Source organism: Pogoniulus pusillus, chromosome 16 (genome assembly GCF_015220805.1).
Source record: "Pogoniulus pusillus isolate bPogPus1 chromosome 16, bPogPus1.pri, whole genome shotgun sequence".
Lineage (NCBI taxonomy): Eukaryota > Metazoa > Chordata > Aves > Piciformes > Lybiidae > Pogoniulus > Pogoniulus pusillus.
In genome coordinates this window covers 12,329,247-12,354,017 of record NC_087279.1, presented here as the reverse complement: position 1 = coordinate 12,354,017, position 24,771 = coordinate 12,329,247, and the positions used below count along the sequence as shown (strand labels likewise).

The 24,771-nt window shown below is 39.7% G+C and overlaps 3 long non-coding RNA genes across 6 annotated transcripts; 2 read left to right on the top strand and 1 right to left on the bottom strand.

The window, feature by feature from the left end:
* Positions 1-452: 452 nt before the first annotated feature.
* Positions 453-3,555, top strand: LOC135182429 (uncharacterized). 2 transcript variants are annotated; one of them, XR_010305201.1, is made up of 3 exons: positions 453-526; positions 2,825-2,926; positions 3,003-3,555. It is a non-coding gene; the product is annotated as an uncharacterized LOC135182429 (long non-coding RNA). The 2 variants fall into 2 exon arrangements; XR_010305200.1 differs by having other exon boundaries at positions 2,825-3,555.
* A 2,586-nt stretch (positions 3,556-6,141) lies between these two features.
* Positions 6,142-21,775, top strand: LOC135182428 (uncharacterized). 2 transcript variants are annotated; one of them, XR_010305198.1, is made up of 11 exons: positions 6,148-6,221; positions 6,442-6,496; positions 8,116-8,164; positions 8,504-8,619; positions 12,384-12,525; positions 13,896-14,009; positions 16,250-16,421; positions 18,993-19,045; positions 21,064-21,242; positions 21,445-21,508; positions 21,640-21,775. It is a non-coding gene; the product is annotated as an uncharacterized LOC135182428 (long non-coding RNA). The 2 variants fall into 2 exon arrangements; XR_010305199.1 differs by lacking the exon at positions 6,442-6,496 and having other exon boundaries at positions 6,142-6,221.
* On the bottom strand, positions 7,257-24,544 carry LOC135182427 (uncharacterized). Of its 2 annotated transcripts, XR_010305197.1 has the most exons (6): positions 24,468-24,544; positions 22,304-22,438; positions 21,769-21,827; positions 21,560-21,672; positions 8,576-8,617; positions 7,257-7,460 (listed from the first exon to the last, which is right to left on the bottom strand). It is a non-coding gene; the product is annotated as an uncharacterized LOC135182427 (long non-coding RNA). The 2 variants fall into 2 exon arrangements; XR_010305196.1 differs by lacking the exon at positions 7,257-7,460 and having other exon boundaries at positions 8,532-8,617; positions 21,769-21,894.
* Positions 24,545-24,771: the final 227 nt, after the last annotated feature.

Here is a 24,771-nt window from a genome sequence, read left to right as displayed (position 1 = left end):
GAACAAAACCTGTAACTGGTGGTATCCTAATGTCAGACAAACTATGCCGTGCACAGGCTGAGATAATTTGCTGTGTGGCATTCTCATATTGCACAGATGTGACTTTAAATTCCTGGTCTGGTTGTAACTCCATGAGATTGCTGATATGAATTACTAAAAGTATAAGGATTATTAAACATGTACAGCATCTGTATGTGGGAGTGAAAATGAGCTTTAGAAAGGCTGAAAATAGGAATGTCTGAAATTAGAATTAGTCACACTCTTTTTGGTTAGATTTGCAAGTCTCCCACTAAAAGGGCTGTTAAATGCTGGTAACATACCTTTTCATTCTTCATCTTTTATGTCTGTTTTGATGTAATTTTTCTAAGCCTTCATTATTCATTAATCATTATGTTAAGGATTAACTTATTTTTTCATATTGGAATGTTTGAATGATTTAATGCTTGTTTCCTTTTTAGCAGTCAGTCAGTTCAGGTGACTGGCAGCTTTTCAAGTTTGATTTTGACTTCTCAACTCAGCAGTTCAGGTAAGTGATCTGAAGATGACATGTACTCAGTACCTTGAAGAATAGTTTCACTTGTAGTGTCTTCATTGGACAGCCAAACCACCCAGTAACCCTGTAAATGTAGGCTCAAATGCCTTAGGTGATGTTTGCCTTTTTCTTTATTTAAAGCTAGAGGCATTAACACTAAGCAGGTGTTTCAGAAGCTTATTCTAGGAAACTCAAAGAAATGTGTTTTGTTGAATAATTATTTTCTGAAGGTTTTCTCTGTATACCTTTTTAAAAGAATGTGCATGTAAAAATCTGACAAGCCCACTATTCACCACTTCACAGCAGATCCAGTGGAGTGGTGCTCTGTCGAGAGATGCCATGGTAACTGAAATCACTAAGACAGTCAGTGTCAGGCTGTTTAATGCTGACTGCTGTATTTATGTTTTGGTTTACCACAATTTGAATAGCAAATGGAAAGTTTGCTTAGTGGTGTCATTTCCTACCACTTACAACCCAGAAATAATGAGGTGAGACAGAACATACACTATTTCACTGCCTTTGCAGCTGCTTAGACAAAGAGAAGTGGCAGCTGGTCACCAGGATTGTTCTTTAGAACACTTCCTCTCTATTGCCAGATCTTGTAGCATCCCTGCAGCAACCCCATTGTTTGTGCTATCCATTTCATAATACACTGTCATAATGAACTTTAGCACTCAAAGCAAATAGAGGAGCTTGAACTTTGTGACTTATAAGCTGGGGAAAAAAACATGGAGGTATTTTCCATGGGAAACTGTTACTTGTCTCTAAGTAAAGCAGAAGCAGAGAGAGACCTGGGAACACATTCTGTCTTCTCAGAGAGTGGTGAATGTACCACTCTCCCATGCTATGAAGGCTGGTCAATGCACAGACACTGTCCATAATTTTCACAAAAGAAGCAGTTGCTTTCTCTCTACCCCTTCACAAGAAGTTTTTAAGTAAGCAACAAAGTGTCATTGTTAGGATTTTGTTTTGCTTACTTCAACACAATTCATTTGTGTGCACACCGATGTATTGACATGAGTGAAAATGCAAGTCCTCGTGAAGACGTACATTACAAGACACCCATTGGTACCTAACTCGTTTAAGTTTCAGCCACTAGCTGTTGACTTTACATGAGATAGTGCTGTTTTCAAAATGAAATAATCACTCTCAGGTTGGAATGTGAAATGCTTTGTGAATGAGCAAAGCAAACCTGGACCAATCAAAACTTCAGAAGTTGTGAAGTTTCTAACAAGCATGACTTGGTAGGAGTAGCTCAAGTGGGAGCTCAGTGAGGGCAGCCTTCTGTGATTCTCTCCTAGAGCTAGAGTGAAGAAGCACAATGAGGAGAAACATAAATTGGCCTGAAAGAAAATATTAAATCAATAATAAAGGAAAAACTTTAACAGTGTGATTATTTAGATAAAAAGCTGATCTCAAAAGACCCATTGCTTGACACATGAAAAACTGATGGCAGAAAGCAGTAGCAAATAGTTTTCTAGGAGCAATGTTGTATTGACATGAGGATGGATAAGATATTTATGAAGCATTTGATTAGGTTGCATCCAACAGCACTATCAAGTGATTGTGTGGGTTGTTACACCTGGAATTGGATTATCTTGAGCTTGTCTTGTTGGGTTTTTTTTTTGTTGTTGTTGTCTGTTTGGGGTTTTGTTTGTTTTTAAAAGACCAATTCAGCTGAAACAGAGCAGAGTGAATAGGTAGGAAGAATTCATATTCCATAGAAACTACTCTGGGTTAGAATGCTGATGATAAATCTCATCAGTAAAGCTTGTTTTCTGCATGGCGTATATTTTTAACATTGTAGTGCATCACAGAAAACTCATTTGTAGGGTAATTTTGTTCAAATCCACAAAGTGGAGACTTTTGTCACACTGCTGTAAACCTGAAATGCCTCAAGTGAAAGGTATAGTTTGGCTTTGGGAGAAACACGAAGGATTCATTTGATCTATGGAAATATGTAAGCTAGAACGAAAAGTCTGGCACCAATTCAGAAATGCTTCTTCTAATGTCTATTTTTCTTTGAATTTGTTATGTTCTTCATTCTAGTAAATGTGTTGACTAAATTGTGTTTAAATTTATACAGTAAATTCAGGCCAGTATTTGAGTTCCCTACAATTATTCATTTGTAATGCTGTGAATGCTTATTAATGGCTCTCAGCTTTAGAACCAGCATTTCTGCTTCCAAAGCACTGCACATGACTAATTCATTTTTCTGCGTATTCAAAAGCAACAAATTGCCAAGAAGCCAAATCTGCATTGAATTAAACCCATGTTGCTTTGCTTCCATAGAAGAGGTGATACGTGGCTGCTTTAAAAAGCAGTCACATTTCAAGTGAGCATTAATTCATCGCAGAAACTGCAAAGTGGAGGAATCACAAAGAGAAGATGGAGGTAAATGAAATATAAAATTTCTGCCACAGAAACCCTATATTTGCATAGACTGGCTGATGTTAACCCTGCTTTCCAGGCCAAATGAAGAAGACTTTAAGTCTGCAGCAGGATACCTTGTCAAAAGAATCCAAAGTCTAGTTAATCTTGGAGAAATATACCACTGCATCTAGCAACTGGTTTGTGTTCTTGGATTTCTATCCAAATTAAAATGAAGCAGATTTGTTTATCTGATTATATCTGTGGCCTTGAATTTGCTCCTATGCTATACTATATACTTCTGGTTTAATGGGTCAGTTCAACTTTCAGTGCTTTACAGTCTTCACAGCCTTTTGTCAGTTCTCATCTTTCTCTAAAGACTGAAGAACTTCATGATAGTGATCTCACATTAAACTTGCAGATTCTAATAGCAATTATTTTTGGTTGATGCTACCTAAAACTGCCCATGAGATCATACCACCAGTCCACTGCCTTCTGTGCAGTGGAACTGTATGATTACATTTCACTGAACAGAAAGCTGGTAGGAGCTTGCGTGTACTGCTGTAATCTGTAGTTTTCACTGCAATTCTTTATAGCACAGCAAGTGCATTAATTGTTTTACATACTGTTAGAAATAAAAGGCTTCTTTGATACTGTGCAGCTGTTGAAGAAAAAGACATCTAAAAATATATAAAAAGGATCATTTAACTTTTGTAATTTCAGTAACTATGCTGCTGCTGATTTTAGGGAAGTGTCTGATAGGCTACTTTATACAGTGTCACCAACTGCACCAGGAGCTGTCGTCCTGGAGGTAATGAATTAAGCCACAGAGATATCTCTGTATACAACATTTCATGTTTACATAGCTGTGAAAATTAATGTAGAAGCTGTACACAAGTTCATCAATTTCTGTTTGGTTGCTTGTGCACCCACTTATTTCATAGCAACACTGGTATATAAAGTCTCTGGAACACACTGTGTAGTGCTCAAACCAAAATAAGAGATTATTTTCCCCCCCTTCTGAACTAGTCTAGAAGATTGCATATCCCTTCAGCTGGTAAGCAGTAACTGCTGCTTAAATGCTCCATTGCTTTAGGTAATGAAAACAGGTCATTGAACTTCTGTGTAATATTTAAACATACAGAACAAACACACTCTTTGCTTTTGAATCACTGAAGAAGTTTACAGCCTTGGGGCTGTGGCTGCCATCCTTCAAGATGCTTGATGTGTTGAACTGAGTTGCAGGCATGCAAAACCACGCAGATAGTGTTTGGCATCCTGGAGTAACATCACATGAGCCATTTCACTGTGGAGCATTGACTGGTTCCAGCTTTGTAGGAAATCAGAAGTAGATACAGGCCTAGATGAGTTTGTGACACCTGAGAAACTGGAGGTGCTTGTTTGTTGTTTTTGAACTATTGTTGTGACCAGAAGTTCAATTCAAGGAAAACTTGTGCATAGGGTGGCTCTCATTTTGAGTCATATAGCTTCTGATGTTGTTTTCTACATCTGTTTACTTCAGTGGCTAATTCTTAGCTGTTACATAGTTTGCCACTCTAATAATTGCCATGGCACATACTCTGTGTGTTTTGAGTAATTTTGCCAGTAACTTCATAGACTGCCAAAGCAAATAAAAGAGCTTCTGAAGCTCTTCTTTATTCTCAAAGGAAAATTGGCTGGAAAATTAATTTTATTGTGAGAGAGGTGGTAGAGATTTGTTAAGCAGTAGTGATATTGTGACACAACCCTTGTGGAAATAACCAAGATTCACTTTGTCCAGATGTGCTGTGGTTCAGATCAGTAAGTTACTGGTATCTTGAGCTATATTCTATAAACACAGTTTTGAGCAAGACACTTCTGTTGGTGTCATCTTGCACATTGCTCTATGAGCTTTATTGATGGCAGGCTGAGAAGAACAGTGTTGCTCAGATCAAGGTAAAACCTTGCAGACAGTGGTTATCTTGGGAATCCTATCTACTTTTCATCTCTAATCATTGTGAGTGCTTGCTGGAAATTTGTAGTTCAGTACCTAGGCTGTAGATTTATTCTGAGCCTATTTCTAGGTGAATACTAGGCTCCTACACACACAGGTGCAGTTGCCAGGATGTCTGCATATAGGTGGGTCTGTAGTGCAGAACAGCGTTGCTGTCATCCTGTCTCTTGTATAATAAAGCAAATGTTGGGCAAATGCAACTTTCTCCAGGAGTTTGTTCCTCCTTTATGCTGCAAACATTCAATGAATGCTACTCTGCAGCAAGAAGATCATTATTTGACTCTGAGACTAATAAATAATGCATGCTTCATCTGCAGATGGCTTTGAATGTGAATTTGACTTGTTACAAAGAAACTTGTGGCAGATAAAATTATGCCAGTTATTTCTTTTTCTTTCCTCACTACACCTCACCTCTCACTCCCTCCCCCTCTTAGTTGCATGAAAAGACTGACATCTGTCCTAGATACAAAATTCCAATCAGAGTTGGACAAAGCACCAATAATTTTACCTTTGCTAAAAATTGCTACCAGCTCTCAGTCCCAGTGGGACTGGGATGGTGGGTTTGCAATGTTTTTCCAGATATGTTCTATGGTGCTATGGACTTTGCCAACGTGCTATTAGCAACTGCTTCAGAACCTACGTGATTACCAGATTCTCTGAACTTGTGATTGCCAGAGGGCTGCAGTGCTTGATGCTACTGCTTGCTGCTTTTAGCGTGCTGTTGCTATGTAGGGTCATTGCTCTTTAGACGAGTTTGAGATATCCCTGTCCCCTGTGGTACAAGGCTGCAGAGTTAAGGGTTCTGTTGCTGGCATGAAAGTCACATTGCTTTGCTTTGAAATGCTGTCAGTAGTGGGCTCCACTTCCATGCAGTACCTCAAAGCACAAGGTAATTAGAAAAAATGTTGCAATATTCAACTAAGGAATGGCTGCTGGTACAGATAGGGAGAGTTGGAGATACAGTCAGATAAGAAGTCCCTTTATCTGGTCATGCGTGACAAATTAATTTCAACTATACAAATTGTGGCAGCACTGCATATGAAGATGTTTAAAAACATGTTAATATTGATCTATTTAGCAAGAATTAATAATTAAAAACTTAGTTACCTACTTTTAGACATTGCATAGTGATAGGTTCAAGCAAGATAAACTCGTTGAAGATACATTTTTCTTTCACTTTTGAATGAGCTTTTCCCCTCGTTCTCAAGTTTTACTTATCCATTTATTATCCATATTACCTTTTATTAGCCATTACTGCAGCCTTCAGGAACAGGTGAGGAGCAATGAAATCTACCAGTAATCTCAGAATGAAAGGAGCACACAGAGGTATGTACAATTCACCAGTTTCTATTTGGCACTGTAACTGAACAAAACCCTTTCTGTCACGCCCCAGTACTGCTAAAATTGTTAATAGTATTTTACCTTGGAGCTAAGTGTCTTGTATCTAGTTTAATGTATGCATGCTGCACAATAATGTTTTAGTAGGATTTTGCAGCACATGTTCTTTGGTGTCCATAACATCAGTCACAAATTGATTTGACACTAGGAGGAATGCAGTGTATGGAGTGGTGCTCAGCAGTGGCAGAAGCCACAAGAGGCAGGTGTGTATGTTACCATGTACTTATTACTGTTATGAAAGCATTCTGTCTCTTGAGGCTGACATTCAGAAATGTGTATAGTCTAACAATAGACAACATGTGTTAACTTCTTGTGACCCACAGCCCTTGCAGAAGGGGAGACCAGCAGTGAAGTACTTAATAGGCTTCAACGGCAGTGGGTCAGAGTAAACAAGACAGACAATCACGTTAATCTAATTTATTCTGATGTTTTAGCTCTCTGTGGACACCAGTAAGCCACTTAGCTTCTATTGCTGCCTGTCCTTGGCAGCAAAAGAATCATCCACTTGGAAGAGTATCTACTGCAATTCTTTCTTCATTTTCATCTCCTTACCTTGTCTTAGACATTATTGCCATCTATCTTGACTAGAAGGATCAATCGAGTGCAGCCTTGGGTGCTATTATTTGGTTTGTTTCCCTTACAGAGTACTTGTGTAGACAATCACAGCAGTTTATGCAGCGGGATGGAGTTTTAAACCCGTTGCATATGCTTTCAGCTAGTTAACCTGTTTGACCAAATTCACATTGACCTGGCAGGTGAAAATGCCTCTCAAAAACCCAATTACAGAACTAGATTTGTTGAAAATAGTAGGATGCTAGTGAAGGTTTCCAGGAAGCTAACTCTTAAAGGAAGGACACTAGAGTTTTCAGCATTAAAAAAAAAAAACCAAACCAACCCCTTCCCCCCCCCCCCCAAAAAAACAAACCCACAAAAAAACAAAAACCACCACCAAACAATTCTCAAAGCAAATATTTATGAACCCAGTCTTCGAAGTTATAGGAAGTAAAAATAACTTTGGCATACACAGTTGAGGGGCAATATCCTTGTCAGTAAGTTTTCTCTATAGCAGAAGCTTACTGGTGGTGTTTGATGCTTAGGGATAGGCAAGGGACACAAGTCACTGAGGTTTCAGCAACGGTGGAGGTCCTATATTCAGTAGACAATTTCCTAAGGAAAGTAAAACTACAAGTGAGGGAAGGCTGTCCTGGGACCTCAGAGAATAAGTGATTACAGATCTGAGCAGGAAATTCAAGCTGTCCTGTTTTGGTTAATGCGTGCCCACCCTGCCCTTTGGACAATCTGTCTGTCTTGGGCAGGTGGATCCATTAAGTACATCTCAGACACTAGGGAGTCAGTGTTAGTGGAGAGAAAGAATATGCTGCTGGAGATGGGCCAAGTTCTGTCTCCAAATGTTTATGCATCTTCTCAGCTTTCATGGTTTCTCTGGTGATTACTTCCGTATATACAAAATTTGACAAATAATTGCAGTTTGAAGGGCATGCTTAATGGAGGTCCATAAAAATGATTCACAGGCAACTGTAAACTGAACTATTATGCTAAAGGATAAAAAGCTTCCTTAATGAGCTGTACAAGACAGTTATTGATGTATTTATGAAAACATTTCCAAGTACATGCAACCAGGGGAATTCAAAGATAAATATTTAAAAATTGGCTGACAGTTTTCTCACGTAGCAAAACTCCAGTTTCATTATAAGGCACTAAACTTATATATTTACGTGATTTGTAACAAAAAAAGAATCAAAACTTGCATTAAACCCCAGTATTTTTCCCTGTAACTGTGTTTATTTCTATTCATATGAAGAGATGAAGCATGAAGAAAATGGGCAGGCGAGGCTCAGAATATTAATAAGGTAAACCAGCATTTTTCCTATCCACATAATTAATTAGAGTCATGTCACAGAACTGTATTTAAGAGGAGAAAACCTAACAACAGTTTGGAGTTTGATTAAGTTTCTTTTCATCCAGTCATTGTTGTACACAATTAGATTATTCAAGTGTGATACTTAAGTGCTCACACTATGATTCATAACCTTGTTCTTCACACACCAGAGAGAGAGAAAAATTGCTCTATTGTTATGAATGTGATTAATATACGTATGGATCAATGCATGCCCTTTTAATGTTTATTATACACATGCACTTTTAGTCTGGGTAAATCATTAGCTCATGTTGTTACTTGCTCATCATAGGCATGCTGCGTTAGTCTGAACAAAACCAGAAGCATTTCAAGTGTTTGGGGCTGCCACTTGATTTGGCGTTACCTTGTCGGCTGGATGGCTTCTGTTCTTCAGTGCTTTAATAATCTGTAAGTGTTAAACACCACAATTTTATTTAGGATTACAGCTGCTGTGTTGTGCAACTCCTCCTGCTCATGCTATCAAGTTAGCTTTAGAGTTTTTATTAGACTTACCAATTTCTTAAGTTTATTGCACAATTATATATGGGGTATAGCCTACTGGATATGTTTCCTTGAAAAGATGGAGCCTGACTGTCTGAGGAAAAAAGTGACAAGTAGCCACTCAGTGCAAAACACTGACATTAGGCTTTACATTGCTCATGGGTAAAGCTATTGCCACTGCTAAAGAGAGAAGAGTTTCAGCTACTGGGGTCTTTGCTCTGGTGTCAAAAAGGTTGCAGTGAGGCTGAATTTCAAACTAGGTGATGATGCTGACCCCATTTTCACTTATAAATACAGGGAATAGATCATTTGGCTAAAGACATTAAATTCACAGATGTCAAGGAAGCATTTAGCAGCCTCCACTATGGCTTGTGACTCTTTAGAAGTGTAACATTTTAAGCTATATCTAAATTTCCACTGGGATACTAGGATTTGTTTTTTCTTTTTACCCTGATGTTACTTGATTGCTTTAAATTATACCTTTTTGCCTGATCCTTCTATTCCACCTGCTCTGTGAGGATGCAGTAGTTCTAGTCCATGAGAATCAGTGTGATAATAGCCTATTTAGAACGAAAGATGATTTATGTGTCAAGGACTGTGTCATTGGAAAACTAGTTTTAGTTGGTTCTTTCCATTTGGGAGCATAAGGGACGGAAAGTAGGATTAAGAATATCAAATGATGTGACAGTTGTGGAAACATGGGAGCATTCATGTTCTGTGTGAGTTTTCAGGCACTGGGTAAAACTTCAGTCTGCCTCTGTGTATCTGACTCGGTATGGAGCAGCCTGCGTTAATTACATCTTTAATCTCTCTTGCACCAAACTGTCAGTGATTGAAGGAAAGACATCCATTGATCAAAACCAGGTTTCTTCAAGCAGCTGTTGTGAAGCTAGTACAATGATTAGCAAACCCTGTATTTTTGCACCAACAGACACACCATCTTCCTTGCAAGCAGCTCATCTTATGCAATTCAGAGCCTGAATTAGGGTTCAGTGGAAAAACTTTTGTGGCTATTGTGAAAGTTCTGTATTTGATTTCTGGGCTCTTAGCACAATTAAAAAATGGAAGATTTTTATTTAAATAGATTTTATGAATTAGGTACTTCAACTTTGAGAGCCTTTACTTATGCCCCTGTTTTTTAAGACATTCCTGCACTAATAAGCCCCTGCTCAGTCTTTTTGCTCAGATGAGATGCTTTCTAATGTAAGCTAATGGGGATGCCTTTGTTTGCATCAGAGGAACTGAGGCATTGTCTGTGCAGGGCAGTTCACAGCTGCCAAGTCAGGGAAGAAGTCCTCAATGGCTCTGTGAGGTTGTCAAACTGTGTTACATCCCTTGTATTCACTGCTTTGCCTATTGCCTTGGGAAGATGTTGGCGTAAGTGCACAAAGGACCCCGCTCCTCTGCTGCTATTAACGTTAGATCCTGTTCTGTGTTGTTTTCAGAAAATACAGTGAGTAACATAATTTTCTGCAATTTTTAGCAGCTCCAGTTGCATTATAACTCAAAAATTGCCTCATCAAGAAGAACTTATGTTGGCCTGCAGCTACTCAAAAGGTCACAGAGACAATTTACTGTCCCCTCCAAGATAACCCATGATTCCAGTCTGCAGAATGGAAACATGTGACATTCATATGGGCAGAAGGGGCCCCTATTAGAGCTGAGCTTACATGATGCAGGCCCTCCAGAACTCCGAAAGCTATACAGAGCAGGCCTCTCCCTGAGCATCCCTCAGACAGGTAGCCTGGAGAAGAGGAGGCTCAGGGGTGATCTTATTACTGTCTACAACTACCTGAAGGGACATTGTAGCCAGGTGGGGGTTGGCCTCTTCTCCCAGGTAACCAGCAATAGAACAAGGGGACACAGTCTCAAGTTGTGCCAGGGTAGGTATAGGCTGGATGTTAGGAAGAAGTTTTTCACAGAGAGAGTGATTTCCCATTGGAATGGGCTGCCCAGGGAGGTGGTGGAGGCACCGTCCCTGGGGGTCTTCAAGAAAAGACTGGATGAGGCACTCAGTGCCATGGTCTAGTTGACTGGCTAGGGCTGGGTGATAGGTTGGACTGGATGATCTTTGAGGTCTCTTCCAACCTGGTTGATTCTATGATTCTATGATTCTGTAGCTGAGCATATCAAAGCATTGAGATCCACTCATTTATGGGGGTGCCTAATTCACCCAGGGCAGCTGTTCTGTTACATGAGAGTGCACAAAGACAGTCATCAGATTTCATCTTCACCCTGGAAGAATAGTTACCTTGGCAACTATCATATTACATGAGATTTTTGCTTGCTAGTAGCTAGCACAGTAGCTCGATCTGACATGTGGTACATAATGCTCACTGTGCTTCCTTAGATGGCAAGCCCAAGTTATGCTACTGGCAGTGTAGCAGGATGAGTTCATGCCACTAGCAGCTCCCCACTCAGATTTTAAGTTCATTAGTGCATTGCCTAAACAAGGGGCAGTACAGTGTTACACAGTAAAGCACTTTTGCCAAAAGTAAACCCCTTGTGCTTACTCTCCTTCACACCTTTAGTCTAAGATGTCTTATTAAACTTTATTAGTAGAAACAGACTGTATAGTTCCTGAAGAATCCTCTTAAAACTTTGACTGTGGGAGTTGGATTATTTCAAGCTGCCAGGGGAGGTATAGTCTGGATGTTAGGAGGAAGTTTTTCCCAGAGAGAGTGATTTGTCATTGGAATGGGCTGCCCAGGGAGGTGCTGGAGTTGCCATCCCTGGAAGTGTTCAAAAAAAAAAAATGGATGATGCACTTAGTGCCATGGTCTAGTTGATTAGATTGGGCTGGGTGATAGGTTGGACTGGATGGCTTTGGAGGTCTCTTCCAACCTGGATGATTCTGTGATATTTTTAAAAACCTCACACAAATAGAGTGTGTGTGCTTTGAGTTTCTAAAACACTCTAAGCAGAGAGCACAGTAATACCTAGTACCATTTTTACTTTGTCCTCTCCAGTTTAGGGCAGATGTAGTTCCCAGGAGCATGAATCACATTTTGAGGTAAGGAAGGACTTGGTAAGTACTGACAGATGGCATAACCCAGTTATCCAGATCTGACCTGCTTTTCAACCCCCTCCCTTGAATGTGCTTGCCCCTTACCATAGAATCTCATTCTCTATTGCTGCATAAAAGAAGAAAGTACCTTGTGCACTGCTGCATGTGCTCTTATAGCCTGCAGTCTAAAGGAAGCACTAGGTCAAGTCTCTGGGCTAAGTGAGGGATAGTGGGAGTAGATTTTTTTTTTGTCACATAAATACATTTGCTCTTAAATGAGTGGAATATGTCAGTGTGCTTTTCAGAGCATTCATGGATAAGGATGCAGACCTGATCAGGAGTGTTGTTTCCTGCTGTAATGAGCAGACCAAAAACTTCAAAAGGAGATTTCTAGCTGTGACTTGCTCTATGTGTTCACAAGGCCTGTCAGTCTGCTGTCCTCATTTGATTTAGGATGATGAAAACAGAAGCAAAATCAAACTCAGTGAAGTGAGTTTGGTTTGATGAAGTTACAACTCCTATACTCTGAGGAAGAAGTGATAATGCCTATGACAAGTCAGCTCTCATCTACCACATGGCAGTCACCAGACTTCTCAGCACTGGCTATCAATATGGGTAAAAATGTTTCCAATGGAGCCTAATTTTCAGCTTTCTGCCTTTGCAGTTGTTTGACTGGGACTTCTGGTTGGACCCGCCCCAGAGCTGACACTGAAGGTGTATGTCACTGCTTTCCCAAAGGTTAGGACATCTGCAACTCCAGGTTTTCAGTACTACCTGATTTTTCATCAGTTCAAATCAGTCTTTCGGTAAGCAAAATGTTCCCTATGCATAGTTTTATGGAATACGTGAGACTGGGCAGCATCACATCATAGAGCAGCTGTTGAAAAGGGAAACAATCTCATTTTCCCACCTTTAACACCAGATTACTGAGAGACTTCATCAGTAACATATTCTGTTTCTCTCAGATGTGTAAACAGTTGTATGAAGTCTCTAGCGTGAATGAGTTAAAATGATATCACTTTGCCTTCTTAAAACCTAATATTTTACTCCCAGTGAAATTGGGATGCAGTCCCTAAAAGCTCATCCAGTTTTTCAGCTGTCTGTAGAAGGGCCTTTGCACTCCAATTTTTTTGTCCATCTCTATTGGTTTTGAGATACTCCCTTCCCAGAAAACGTCTCTTATATGTAAAATACCAGGCCATAAATGCTCCTGCTACAGTGTGTTGTATTCAGGCATTTGAATCTGTGTTTGTGCTGGCATGCTGGAGAGAATAATATCCTTTGTGTGAACCTGAAACTGCTGAAAATGTGTTGAGGAATAACACACACTCAATTATGCAGAGCATCTTTCAGAACTCCTGCAGAGAACAACAAAACTGACAGCCAGAAATACACTAACAAAGTTGCACGAAGCATTTGCTCAGCAGAGTGGGATTTCCTTCCTGTGCGCTAAAGAACAATGACAAACAACATGCTTGCTGCTATATTAATGGGGTTTATTTCACTACAACTCATAAATCATCACGTTTCTCAGCTTGTGCTTTTGCAATTCAAAACCTTCCTGTAAGATTCTGCTCATACCTTACTCATGCTCCATCCCTTCTGATAAATTTGCCAGGCAATGAAATAGGATAGGAATGTTAGGGCATTACTGAGAAGAAGACATGGACTCTCAAAGTAAGGAAGAACGACAGTGTGACCCTTGTGTCTAATCGGCTAAAATCCTGCCAGGCAGCTTGTGAAAAACATATACAATTTTAAACTCTTGTGTGGAATCTGCTAGGGCATTGTCCAGGTTTTTGTTTTTCAGTTAAGTTTTTTATCTTAGATATTCTTTGTGATCTTTATTTTTATCAAATAACTCATACTTAACCAGTGTTTGAAAGCTAACAATTAGACAGAGTTCTACACAGGGGTGTGATCCATACTGTGCAGACACACAGGGGCTTTTTTCTAATGATGATATTTAATCTCCTTTTCCCTGCTGCAGTTCTTAAAACTAATAACTCCACTCTCATTGCCTTTACAAGGAAAATGTTGAAACGTGACCGAGCCAGGTTTTCCCTGCAAGGCTAAATGAAATTAAAGCATCTTGACTTGGATCATTTAATAATCTAAGGTTTTCATTGATGATGGGAAGCTGAACAAAATTTCTTAATTCTGTTGTCTTCTCTAGACTAAAATCAGCATGTATGAAAACTTTCCCTAAAGGAAACTGTCCAACAACCACCTGTGCTGTTGATGCTGTAATGCCTGGCTGGTTTACTCTTTACACACAAACAGAAACCTGGTAAGTGAAGCTGAATTTGTTAATCATTCTCCTTTGGACTATCAGACGATCTGAGGCAAAACAGTTGCAGAAATGGAGCTCAGTAAAGCTTGCTTCTCCCAGAGCAGTGATTTTTGTCTTTGCATTAGATTATGAGCTACCTGTTTTTCAGACCAGCTTGCTTTCTAAATAACATAGCAGCTACCGCTGACCTATTTTAGTTTTAAAAAGGTCCCTTATTTAGTCATTATTTATATTTACTAGCTCTTTTCATGGCTTTCTTAGCTTGTTCTGTCTTGTAAGTTCAGTTTTGTGGTTAGGTTACTATTTTCTCTGTTCATTGTGGCGATTTTCAAATGTTGAGTCTTTCAACTATGTTATTCTACTCAAGGCAGTCAATGTCACCTATTGAGGGTGCCTGAGAGTTCACACTAGAAATGTTATTTTCTAGTGCTTATCTACAGGCTGTACAGCTGTACAGGCTTCTTGTTGTCTCTCTCTTGCTAATACTTGGAGAGATTGCAGTTAAGGACCTTGGTCTATCAAGTGAGTTGGCAGCTGAAGCTTTCCGTGTCGTCACTTGCAGACTTCCCCATTCTTGTATTCTAGTTGTTTTTATGAGACTACTGCATGTAGAAAACACCATGAGGATAGTTCTTCAACTCTGTTTAAACCTTTCAGATGCTATTGATGCAGTTTTCTCTGCTGGACAGGAGGCATTTGAGTGATTGTTTGTAGCAGAGTACTTTCTGCAGTCTGTCAGCATAGTTTTGGAAAGCAGCTAGATAGTATCATGCATTAGTAATCTAATGACCCTTTCTACTCACGGCCATTTCTTCACATCTTAAGCAGTTTGGCAACACTAAGAAAGTATCTGACAGTTCAATACAGTTGTGTAATAGGAGTTTTTCTAGTTAGATTTCACCCTTTGGCTGTTTTCATCACACAGGCAATCCCAGCAGCTAGAATTTATAGGAAGCCTCAGAAGATAATAGAATTAATAAAGGCAATTGACTCTGGAAGTCGGCTTTCCTTCGAGGCAAAAGCCATTTCAGAGCAGTTTATCTGTGTGGAAGGTAGGGTGGTGCTTTGGCTGGTGTACTGCCTGCAGGAAAACCATGCTGCAGGGATTAGAGTCTCGTTCTATGGCCATGCAAGGAACACACAGCCTGAGTCATCTACTTGGAAGTCACTGTGATCCTGTTTATCCCTAATTACTATGGACAATCCTTTATTACACATATTAATTGGCTTTACCAGCTGTTCAGTAAAGAGAAAGCACTGCAAAAGATTTCTCTGCCAAAAAAAAAAAAATGCATTACAACCTCAAACAATTGGGCTAATTTTCGCTTTGGCACAAGCATAATTCCTTACCAGGTACTTAATAAATTCAGAAATACCTGAAGATGCAGGCTTAATGTTTGCTTTTTAGAAGTATCCTTCTGACAGCCACTTGAATGCTCAAATGAAAAGTGAATGCAGGGTTTTACTAAGAGCAGCTGATAATGACATGAATTAATGTAAGATTGATTTTTTTTCACTTACTGTATTTATATCTAGCAGTGATTTCCTCTTTTGCACTTTTAAGAATTGCTTTTAAAGCAGCAAGTGTCTTGTTTCATAGGGGTGTTTTACTCTGTTAAAACTTGCAGTTTAAATGTATATAGTAGTCTAACCTAAATGACAGCTTTGGACTTTGCCCTAAATACAGCAGTGTAAGTTGTTTTACTTTTGTTCCTACACTCACCGTTTTTATGCTAGGTCTTTATTTTCTCCACACCAGATATCTTGAATTTCACTTTTGGTATAGAATCATAGAATGGTTTAGGTTGGAAGGGACCTCAAAGTTTTACTTCCAACCCCCTGCCATAGGCAGTGTGTTAGTAGAAGAGCACTGGTTATTTTGCCCAAAGCGTCACTGTTCCTTAGTGCAAGGATTAAAAGTAAATAAACATATCATTTTATTTAATTGCAGCCAAAGCTTTTATAAATGACATGTTGAGGAGTTGCTCAAATTAACTGAGGTCTTGATCTCGTAAAATTAGTCTGAGGCCATATTGTTTTATGGATCTTTATCAATGGAACTTCTCTGGGTGTGTAAATTTAAGCTCAGATTTCTGAAAATCAACATTTTTGGATTGGATGGTGCACTTCCATAAGTTAATTCATTAGACACTTTATCTGGAGAGAATTTTATATCCATGGTTTTAATCCTGCACTGACCATGCTTTAAAGGTGTACACACATACTTCTCCTTACAGACCTGAAAGACGTTTTGAATGCTCAGAAGACACAATGCCAGTCAGGAGGTACATGCAGTGTATCCCTCTCCAGAAGTCACGTAGTTCAGCCCATGAATTGCATGGTGTGGAGGGCTCTGACAATAAGCAGGTTTGAACGCTCATCTGGTGTACAAGTGCTGATTCCAGTGAGGTAAGAACAGTGGCTTGAAAGACAGTTTTATCTACAAAAAAAATTTTACCATGCACTGGGGGGGAAGCAGATCCTTCAGCCTTAGTGGAATCGCGGCTGTGCAGTGCCAAAGCTGCTGACTAACACATGACACCACTGCTGCCAAGGCTGCTCTGCTCATTTGCAGAGGTCGAGGATGACTCAAAAGAGCACATGTTCCACATTAGTGCCCAGAGGCAATTTCTGTTTACATCATGACAATGTCAATTATCACCTACAACACTCCTGCAAGGAGTAAAATGGCACTGACAAAGATGCAATTATTTGGTCATTTGCTTCCTTAGTCCTCTGATAGTGTCAGTGTCACACTGCTTCTCTAGTGCAGCCTTTAAGAGCCTCGAAGCTACTGTGTATTGTGAGCTGTAGCTTCCCTGCCTGTGTCTGCATGGGGAAATCCGCTGTTTAAAGAAAACCTCTTGGAGGGTTCTGATGTGGCACACCAAGCAACCTTGCAATTCTGCTGGATAAACTAAGCAGATGATTGCAGTGGAGTTGTAACCCAAATCACGTTTGACAGAGAGAGAAGGGGTGAATGAACTGCAGGTGTTAAACCTTCCTCCCTCTGATTTCACTTCTGCAGTGTTAAATGCTACACAAACTGTTCATTAGGCCCTGGCTGCCAATTTGAGCACTGCTGCAGAGTTTGCAGATGACTGTTACTCCATGGCTGCAGGCCAGCCATTGGCCATGCTGCTCTGATGGAAAAAGGAGAAATGTCAGTATGACTCAGTGTGCTGTCAGGTGGGAGAGACCCAGGGGTTGTCTGGTCCCCAGAAGCAGTGGAGACTGGAGGTGACAAGACTGAGTTCAGTGCCTGAGTCTCTAGGATGGCTTCAGGGGCAAGAACTGTAACTAGGCTTACACTGCTGCCATTGAGTCGTCTTGATGCATTATTGGCTGTGACTTTTATGTACAAATGCTTGTTCCTTTGAAGTTGGCCTTTACCAGCCTTGTTCCTCAAAGGTATCCCTCTGAATTTGCACAACTCTTGCTGCTCACTGGTGCCATTTTGACAGCACTTACAGGAGCAAGGGGAACGCAGCAGGCACAGTCAGGCACTTCCTGTAGGCTGCACTCAAGGAGCACTGGAAGGAGCTCTGCTGGCTACTGTTTTTCTGCACAGACAAGATTGTTTTCTCCACCAGGACAGTAATCTGACAGAGCTTAATGAATACATTCTGTTTAGAGAGACACAAAGAATTAAAAAAGCCAAAAAGAAGCTGTCAGCCTTTTTTTCCTGATTAGTATATTTAATGCATGTGCTAATGATGTATTGAACAGAAAATCTGGAGCAGGACAGAACTGCTTCCTTACCACAGGTGAAGTCTGTTGTTTGCTTGGGTTTTCCCCTCTTGCCTCCAAGGAGAGCTAGAATAACTTTTATGTGATTTTCTATTTGCAAAAAAAAGTGTTGTTGAAGCATAACTTCCTTTTCTGAGTCTCTTGCTTTCAGTAATAGATTGTTAATGTAAAGAAACTGAAAGAATCTGATGATGAAGCTGAAATATTTTGTTTGATCATTTTCAGAGTAGCAGATATGGAGAATTTCTTCCCAGGCAAATTTATTGCCTACATTTATATCATTACATAGTCAAAGAAAACAAATTTTTCATGTCATAGGAATTGTAACAAATTGCAATGTGTCACAACTGCAGACTATCCTGGAGAATTGCAGGGGTTTGTTAGAGCTCTTACTAGTAATAGGGATGAATTTTACAAACATGTTTGTCTTTTCACACAATTGAAATACAGATTTTAGGGTTATTTGACCTCTTAGCATCCCTCTCCAGCATGAAGGCAGGTATAAAACAAATGCAAGGGATTAGGGTATTGCTCTTAAATAGAAAATCTATTCTGGACTTAGTGTAATATGTATCTGTAGATGGGCCACAACCAGTCGTACTGTGTTGCTTGTAGGAAAAGTGAATGTTTATACAGGGTCCCCAGGTCAAAATTCACTAACAGCCTTAAGTGACCTTACATATGTAATTCTGCTCGACAAAACAAACCACAGTGTCAATCACAGGAATTGCTCGTGCAACAAAATGTTCCTTGTTGATAGTGGCATTTAGAAGTTGCAGGGGAAGTTTTTATCCTTCTCAGTGATTAGGGCTGAAAACCTAATTATAACATGTTATAACATCAAGTGATGCATTCCTCCAGCTATTGCTCCCTTTGAACACATGTAAGGGGCTGTAGAAGCAATTACAGTTCTTGTTGTGATAGAAAATAGAAGCATGTTCTGAGAGCTGTGCTGAAAGTGTTCCGTAACAAACCCTTTCCTGACCTCAGGGAGGTTTTTGATGCTGAGCTAACATAGACCCCACTTTCAGCCATTGCAGCAGAAGAATTGGACATTATTATTGGTTCAAAGCCAAAATGGATAGGTGAGACGTGCAATTTACTCCTGGCCATCAGCACATGAATGAGATTACCATCCCTTTCATCTTGGAAAAACCTACAAGTCTGCTCATTTTATTGACTGATGAATTTACCAAGACATTTAATGTCTGTTTAATTTACATTAAACAGTGTCCAGACTGAGCCTATAAGGAAGTGAGCATTCAAGGATGATTATTGATACCGTAAGTATCTACAATACATAGTTAACTAATTATGGAATAATTGTGTCAGTGCTGCAGGAGGAACCAGAGTACAGAATATAGACTTACTCTTTTGAAGCTCAACTATTTCGTTGATATTTTTAAGTGGGTCAGCCAGAGCACAGAAATTTGCAGTAGCAGAAATTGCTAATTAATTGCATTGCACAGGAACATATTCTCTGGCCTTGTTTATCAAAACACTGCCAAAATCTAACCAGAGGGACTGACACTTTTCTGTCATTGGCATGATGGGTTGCTGATCTGTGGTGGAAGAGGAAGAGATTATAAGTGTATGTTTAATTCTTGAACTGTTAGAAAGTTCTCTACTTTGTGCCTACTTGAGTTCTTAGTGTAGTCCTTTTCCAGTTCAGGCCATGCCATGGGAAAATCTTTGCTCCACTGGTTGGCAAACTGAGTTAGTTCTTGTATTGGAGGACCAGGAAAATTAGTTTCAGAGATTCAGCAGCCCAGTAGAGACTCTACATCATCTGCCTCAGCCTGCCGTCTTCCTGCTAAGAGATGTTGCAGAAGCCAGGCTGCAGGTCTGAGTTGAAGTTCTTTTCATACATGTTATCTCCTGTGCATGTCAGAACTTCCTAAACAAGGATGACAGACCAAATTTTCAGATAAATTTACAGGGGAAAGCCACACGCTTGTGCTTATGCCAGATTCCTTGCCCATAAGTTGGGTTAATTCAGACAATGGGCTCACATTATTTGACCCACTTGCCTAAAATAAGCTAGGAATAGAAAAATCTCTCTGTATTACCTACAAAATTCAAGTTAGTTTAGGATGCATACAGTGTGACTTACTGTGTTTGCATTAGTTAATGGACCTACATTTCTTCCTTAATTGTGTCTGCAAGGCAAATCTGCAGATCCTATAAAAATCATCTCTCTGCCACTTATTGAGGTGTAGCTCTAAAAAAGAAATATGAAGAATGTTCTAAGACTACAGTTTTACACACTAGCTTTCACACCAGTTCTTCAGATGTGAGATGCTTAATCAACTCCAAGACTCTTGTTTGCATCCTGTGTTCAGAGAGATAATTAATTTATACTCTAGAAAGATGATTGTGAGCCATTCAGTGCAGTTATGGCACATGACTACAAATGCATGTTTTGCTTAGAATTCTTCAGTTCTTAAGACAGGAAGTCTTCCCTGTGTTTTATTTAGAAATGAGATCATGGTTGCAAACTAATTCAGCTACACTATATATGTCCTAGTCTATCAGCCCTGAAGAAAAGTTGAATTAAGGGAACAGGTTTAATCAGGGTTTTTTTCAATGTTTAAAATGCTCTGGGACTGGTTTTGCAAACAAGTATCACTGAAGCCGAGTTTCAGCAATCCAGGTTGAGTAAGAGTTAACCAAAAAATACGTGTAAAAGCTGAGACTGAAGATAGCTGTGTAGGGGAACATATAGCATGTCCTTAGCCCTGTGTGCCTCAAAGCTGTTCTTATAAAACTATCTGAAGGAAAAAGAATATAGGCACTTTACAGAGTGTGTGATCTGTATGTCCATTACAAGAGCCACAGGTACCCACACTGTGCCCCTTACAGTGCAGGGTTTCAGAGTGGAGGCTCTTTTTATCTCTTGCTACCTTCAGCACTCATTTTGTCATTCTGAACACTCTGAGCTCTTTATCCCACAAACCTGAATAGCCTTTTGAAGTGTTTACATTCAAAGCCTTCAGCCAAAGTTAGTATTTATTTTCTGTATCATTTTGTAGGATTCTTTTCCATATCATAACATGGGATTTTTTTCTTTAATTGATGGTGCTGTTCTTATCTTTAAAAAAGTGTTTCTGTACTGTCTTTTGATGATTCTGTTCTTTATGGACTGGCTACTGTAGGGTTAACAGTGGGACTCAATGACCTTCAGGGTCTTTTCCAACCTAAATAATTCTATTTCAATAAGTGTATGTGACTTGTATTATTTAATGTGTTCCTAACATCAGTGGAGATGCATGAGCCTGACAATTCCATTGCGTACTTGCAGATGTAGAAGAATAAGAAAGGAAACAGCCAAGTCACTGTGTGTTATGCCAGATGCTTGCTTTCACATCTGGGATGTGTTTTGCTAGCAGATAGAAATCACTCTTCCACTCCTACCTAAAGAAGCCAAGTACTCATACTGCCCACGTGGTGTGCCACAGAAATACGGGACATCTGCTGCATGTGAGTGGCTTTCAGTACTTTCTAATCCTTGGAAAACTTTTAAGGATGTTTATGTTCTAATCACTTAATATGACACTTGGCTTTTTATTTAGTGAGTTGCTTAGTTAAGTTACGCATTTCTCACTCTGAATTCTACCTGGCTCATTTATGAAGCTACTGAATGATTACTTGATTTCCTTTTTATACCTCCGTGCATTTCCAGAAGCAATGCTACTAAGACAGTACTAGAAGCTCAGAGCTGCACATCTGGAGCATCACTTTACAAGGTATTGTTTCTGCAACTATAATTTCTGGATAAACTTACAATGTTCACTTACCTGCTTAAGGCAACCTCAGTTCAACAGGTAAGTAATTATTTTCTTCTTTTCTTTTTTCTTCTCTTTTTTTCCACTTCCAGAACTGGCAATGAAGCTGTATGTTCTTCATTAAACTTTTATTTGGGAAGGAAAATATATGACAATTTAAGCTAAGTGCAGAGCACAAAGGAAATATTTTGAATGTGTTAAATGTTTTTGAAAATACTTACTTCATTTAATCGGTGCTGGGCAAGATCTTGCAGATACCTTTCAAAGGATGTCCAGTTTTCTGAGTATTGTTTTCACAGGGGGAAATTATTTGAGTGCAATATAATAAGATAGTGTGGAGAAATTAACTGGTAAAAAGATTTCAGGTTAACAGTCAAAATTGCACACTGAGAATTTGCCTATTAATTATTTTCACTGCAAGTTCCCTGTGAAACTTTAAGTCTTAGGGGGTCATTTGTCAAATCTTCAGTTAATGTTTCATTAAAAGTAATTTAAACTTGTGGAGAATGTAAGTAAAATTTGCAAGTGTACATTATCTCCCCCCAGCTTCACACTGTCTTGACCCTTCCAGCTAACTTTGGCTGCTGCTCATCAAATATTGAGCAGCTGTTAGTGTAATTGTATTCACTCTACATCCCTATAAAAGATAATCAAGTCTGGGCTTGCCAGGGAGGCCAAGCAAACAAGAGGAGCTAAAAAAACCCCAGACAAAACCCAACAACAACAAAAGGAAGAAAAAGGCCATTGCCAACATACCGCATCCTGAGTTGGGGTTAATGAAGTTAACTGACACTTCTCCTTGGCATTTGTCTCATCCATGCTGTTCAGGAGGCCACAAGGAAGGTGAGAGTTCAGTACCAGCTTTATGGGGCATTTTTGATGCTGCTACTCCTGGAGTTTATGAAAAAGAAAGTATGAATTAGAGCATTAAAAAAACAAATATAATCTTTGTTCTTAAAAATATTTAAGAATATTCAATTGAACTGATTGAGAGTGGTTTAGAATGAGACAGTGGTGGTGGTGTAGAGAAGACGTGCAGGTGTCTTAAGAGCACACTGCTGCTTCTGTCCTGCTCTTTTAATTGTTATGAGGCAGAAATACATATTTTTAAATGCTTTTTCTAAATATTTGAGTTGATGTTTGCTAAGACTTGGGGGTAGGCATAACTAATTTTAAAGAACACTGTGCACCTATTTTAATGAAGTCACTTCAGTCTCTGACCAGGAGGATGAATTGTAAGCTTTCTCAAGGAGGTAAAATCCTATCAAATGGCCTTTGACATTTGATATAAATCATAGTTTGTATAAATTTATCCCATTAGAGGCACACAGGAACTACGGTATGCGATTTTGGAGGTAATGCATTAGTTTAAATGTATTTGGTCTGATTGACACTAGCAGAACTTAGTTTATTGCATGTATGATCAGGACTTAAATACAATGGTTTGTCTAGTTTCACCAGTGTGACTGGAAGAGCCTTGCCCAGTACAGGTTAGCCTGGTGGATGGCAGTGTTCAAGCTGTGCCCATTTAGTGTCCGTGGAAAGAAAATCCATTTGAGCAGATCTGGAGAAGCAGCTAGCAGTAGTGCTGTGACAATTTCAATTAAAGGTCTGAGAATGGTAATTATGTTTACATACCAGCAGTCTGATTAAATGTAAACTAATTAAGTGAAAAGCTTAAACTGTGACCTGAATTACTCTTGCTGCATCACAGTTGAATTTCAGCAGAGTTTTGGTATGATGGAAGCTTTCTTTTTGTACATGTGCAGGGTATTGCCAGTATCACTGGTATAATCTGACCCTTTCCCTACTTCTTCCTCCTAGCTTCAAACAACCTCTAGCTGGTTTTGGATTCAGCTCTTCAAAATCTTATTCATAAAGCAAGATTTCCACTATTTCCACTGGTACAAGAAACTGAATTGTGAAACTGTTGTGTAGATAATACATCTTTTGAAGTTTTAGAGGGACTTGGGCAGGAGGGATGTGCCTGAGTCCAGCTCTCTGCTGAAGCTTCTCAGTGCTCTGAGAGGAGTGGCTTACATCATGAAATTCAAAATTACTTTGAACAAAACTTAAGTGAAAGTCAGAACTTACCTTCATTATCATGATGGGGAACTAAGCAGAGGAACTGATCTTGTAGCTAATTTTACCAAAGAAATAACTTTTGCCTCTTGATTTCTAGGAAAATATTCTGCCTCAAAAGCCAGCCATGTAAGTACCAGAGTCATGTGCAGTATCTTGGATGTACTCTTAACAAGAATTTCAAGCTGTGAGGTCTTTCCTCCTTCCAGCAGGTCAGTAGACTTAGTGCAAACTACACCATTCCACTACATCAAATCTCATTCTACCAAGCCACACATGCTTGCTGATGGGGCTCATTTCTCTGGCAGCAGTGAGACTTACCATACAAGCCACAGGACTTGTCTCCTCTCCTTTCCTCTCACTGAAGAGCTTTCCGTGCCACTTATGACCTCAAGACTCCCACTAACCAGTTCCCAGCAACATTTAAAGCAGAAAAAATGTCCAGCAGTTTCAACAGAGCAGTGATCCACAAGAATGAAGGCAAGGCAAGTGGGAAGAAGAGCAAAGGAGGCATTTGGTTGCTGTAGTAATAGCTGTTGGTTAAGTGGAGTCAGTAGGCAGATACTCTGATAAGAACTGGAATTTCAGATGATGCAGAACAACTATGCAAACCATCCCACTGCCTGTAAGCAAGGCCATTGCTACAGGAGACAGTGACACAAAGCTTCCTGCATGCTGCAAAGCTGATTTCAGGTGCTAAAACTAGCTCTCCCTAAGATTGGGACTTCCAGAAGCAGGTTCATTTCAGGCCTGTCACTTCCCACAGGGAACAGCACTACCAGAGCACAGTGGCTGGCACTGTACAGTTTAAGACTCACGACTAACTTGGTCACCATACCTCTTGCAGAGCTACTCCACCTTCAGAAGCATATGCTGCAATGAGCTTGTTCACCAGCTTCATTGGTTATGTTCCATAGAGTCTGGAGAAGTAGAAGACAAGGGGAGAGGGAGGAACACAGGAACTGCCAAGCCTTTTTATTTCCCCCTCTCTTTTTTAACATGTGTGCTATAACCTGCTATCCACCCCCACAGCTGATAGTAAAATCTGTCCACCAACTTCAGTAGGAGTACTTACATTTGCCCATGACTTGCATGTGGCAAGACAAAACCAGCTATGCAGCTTGTCTGTCCTCAGCTGTCAA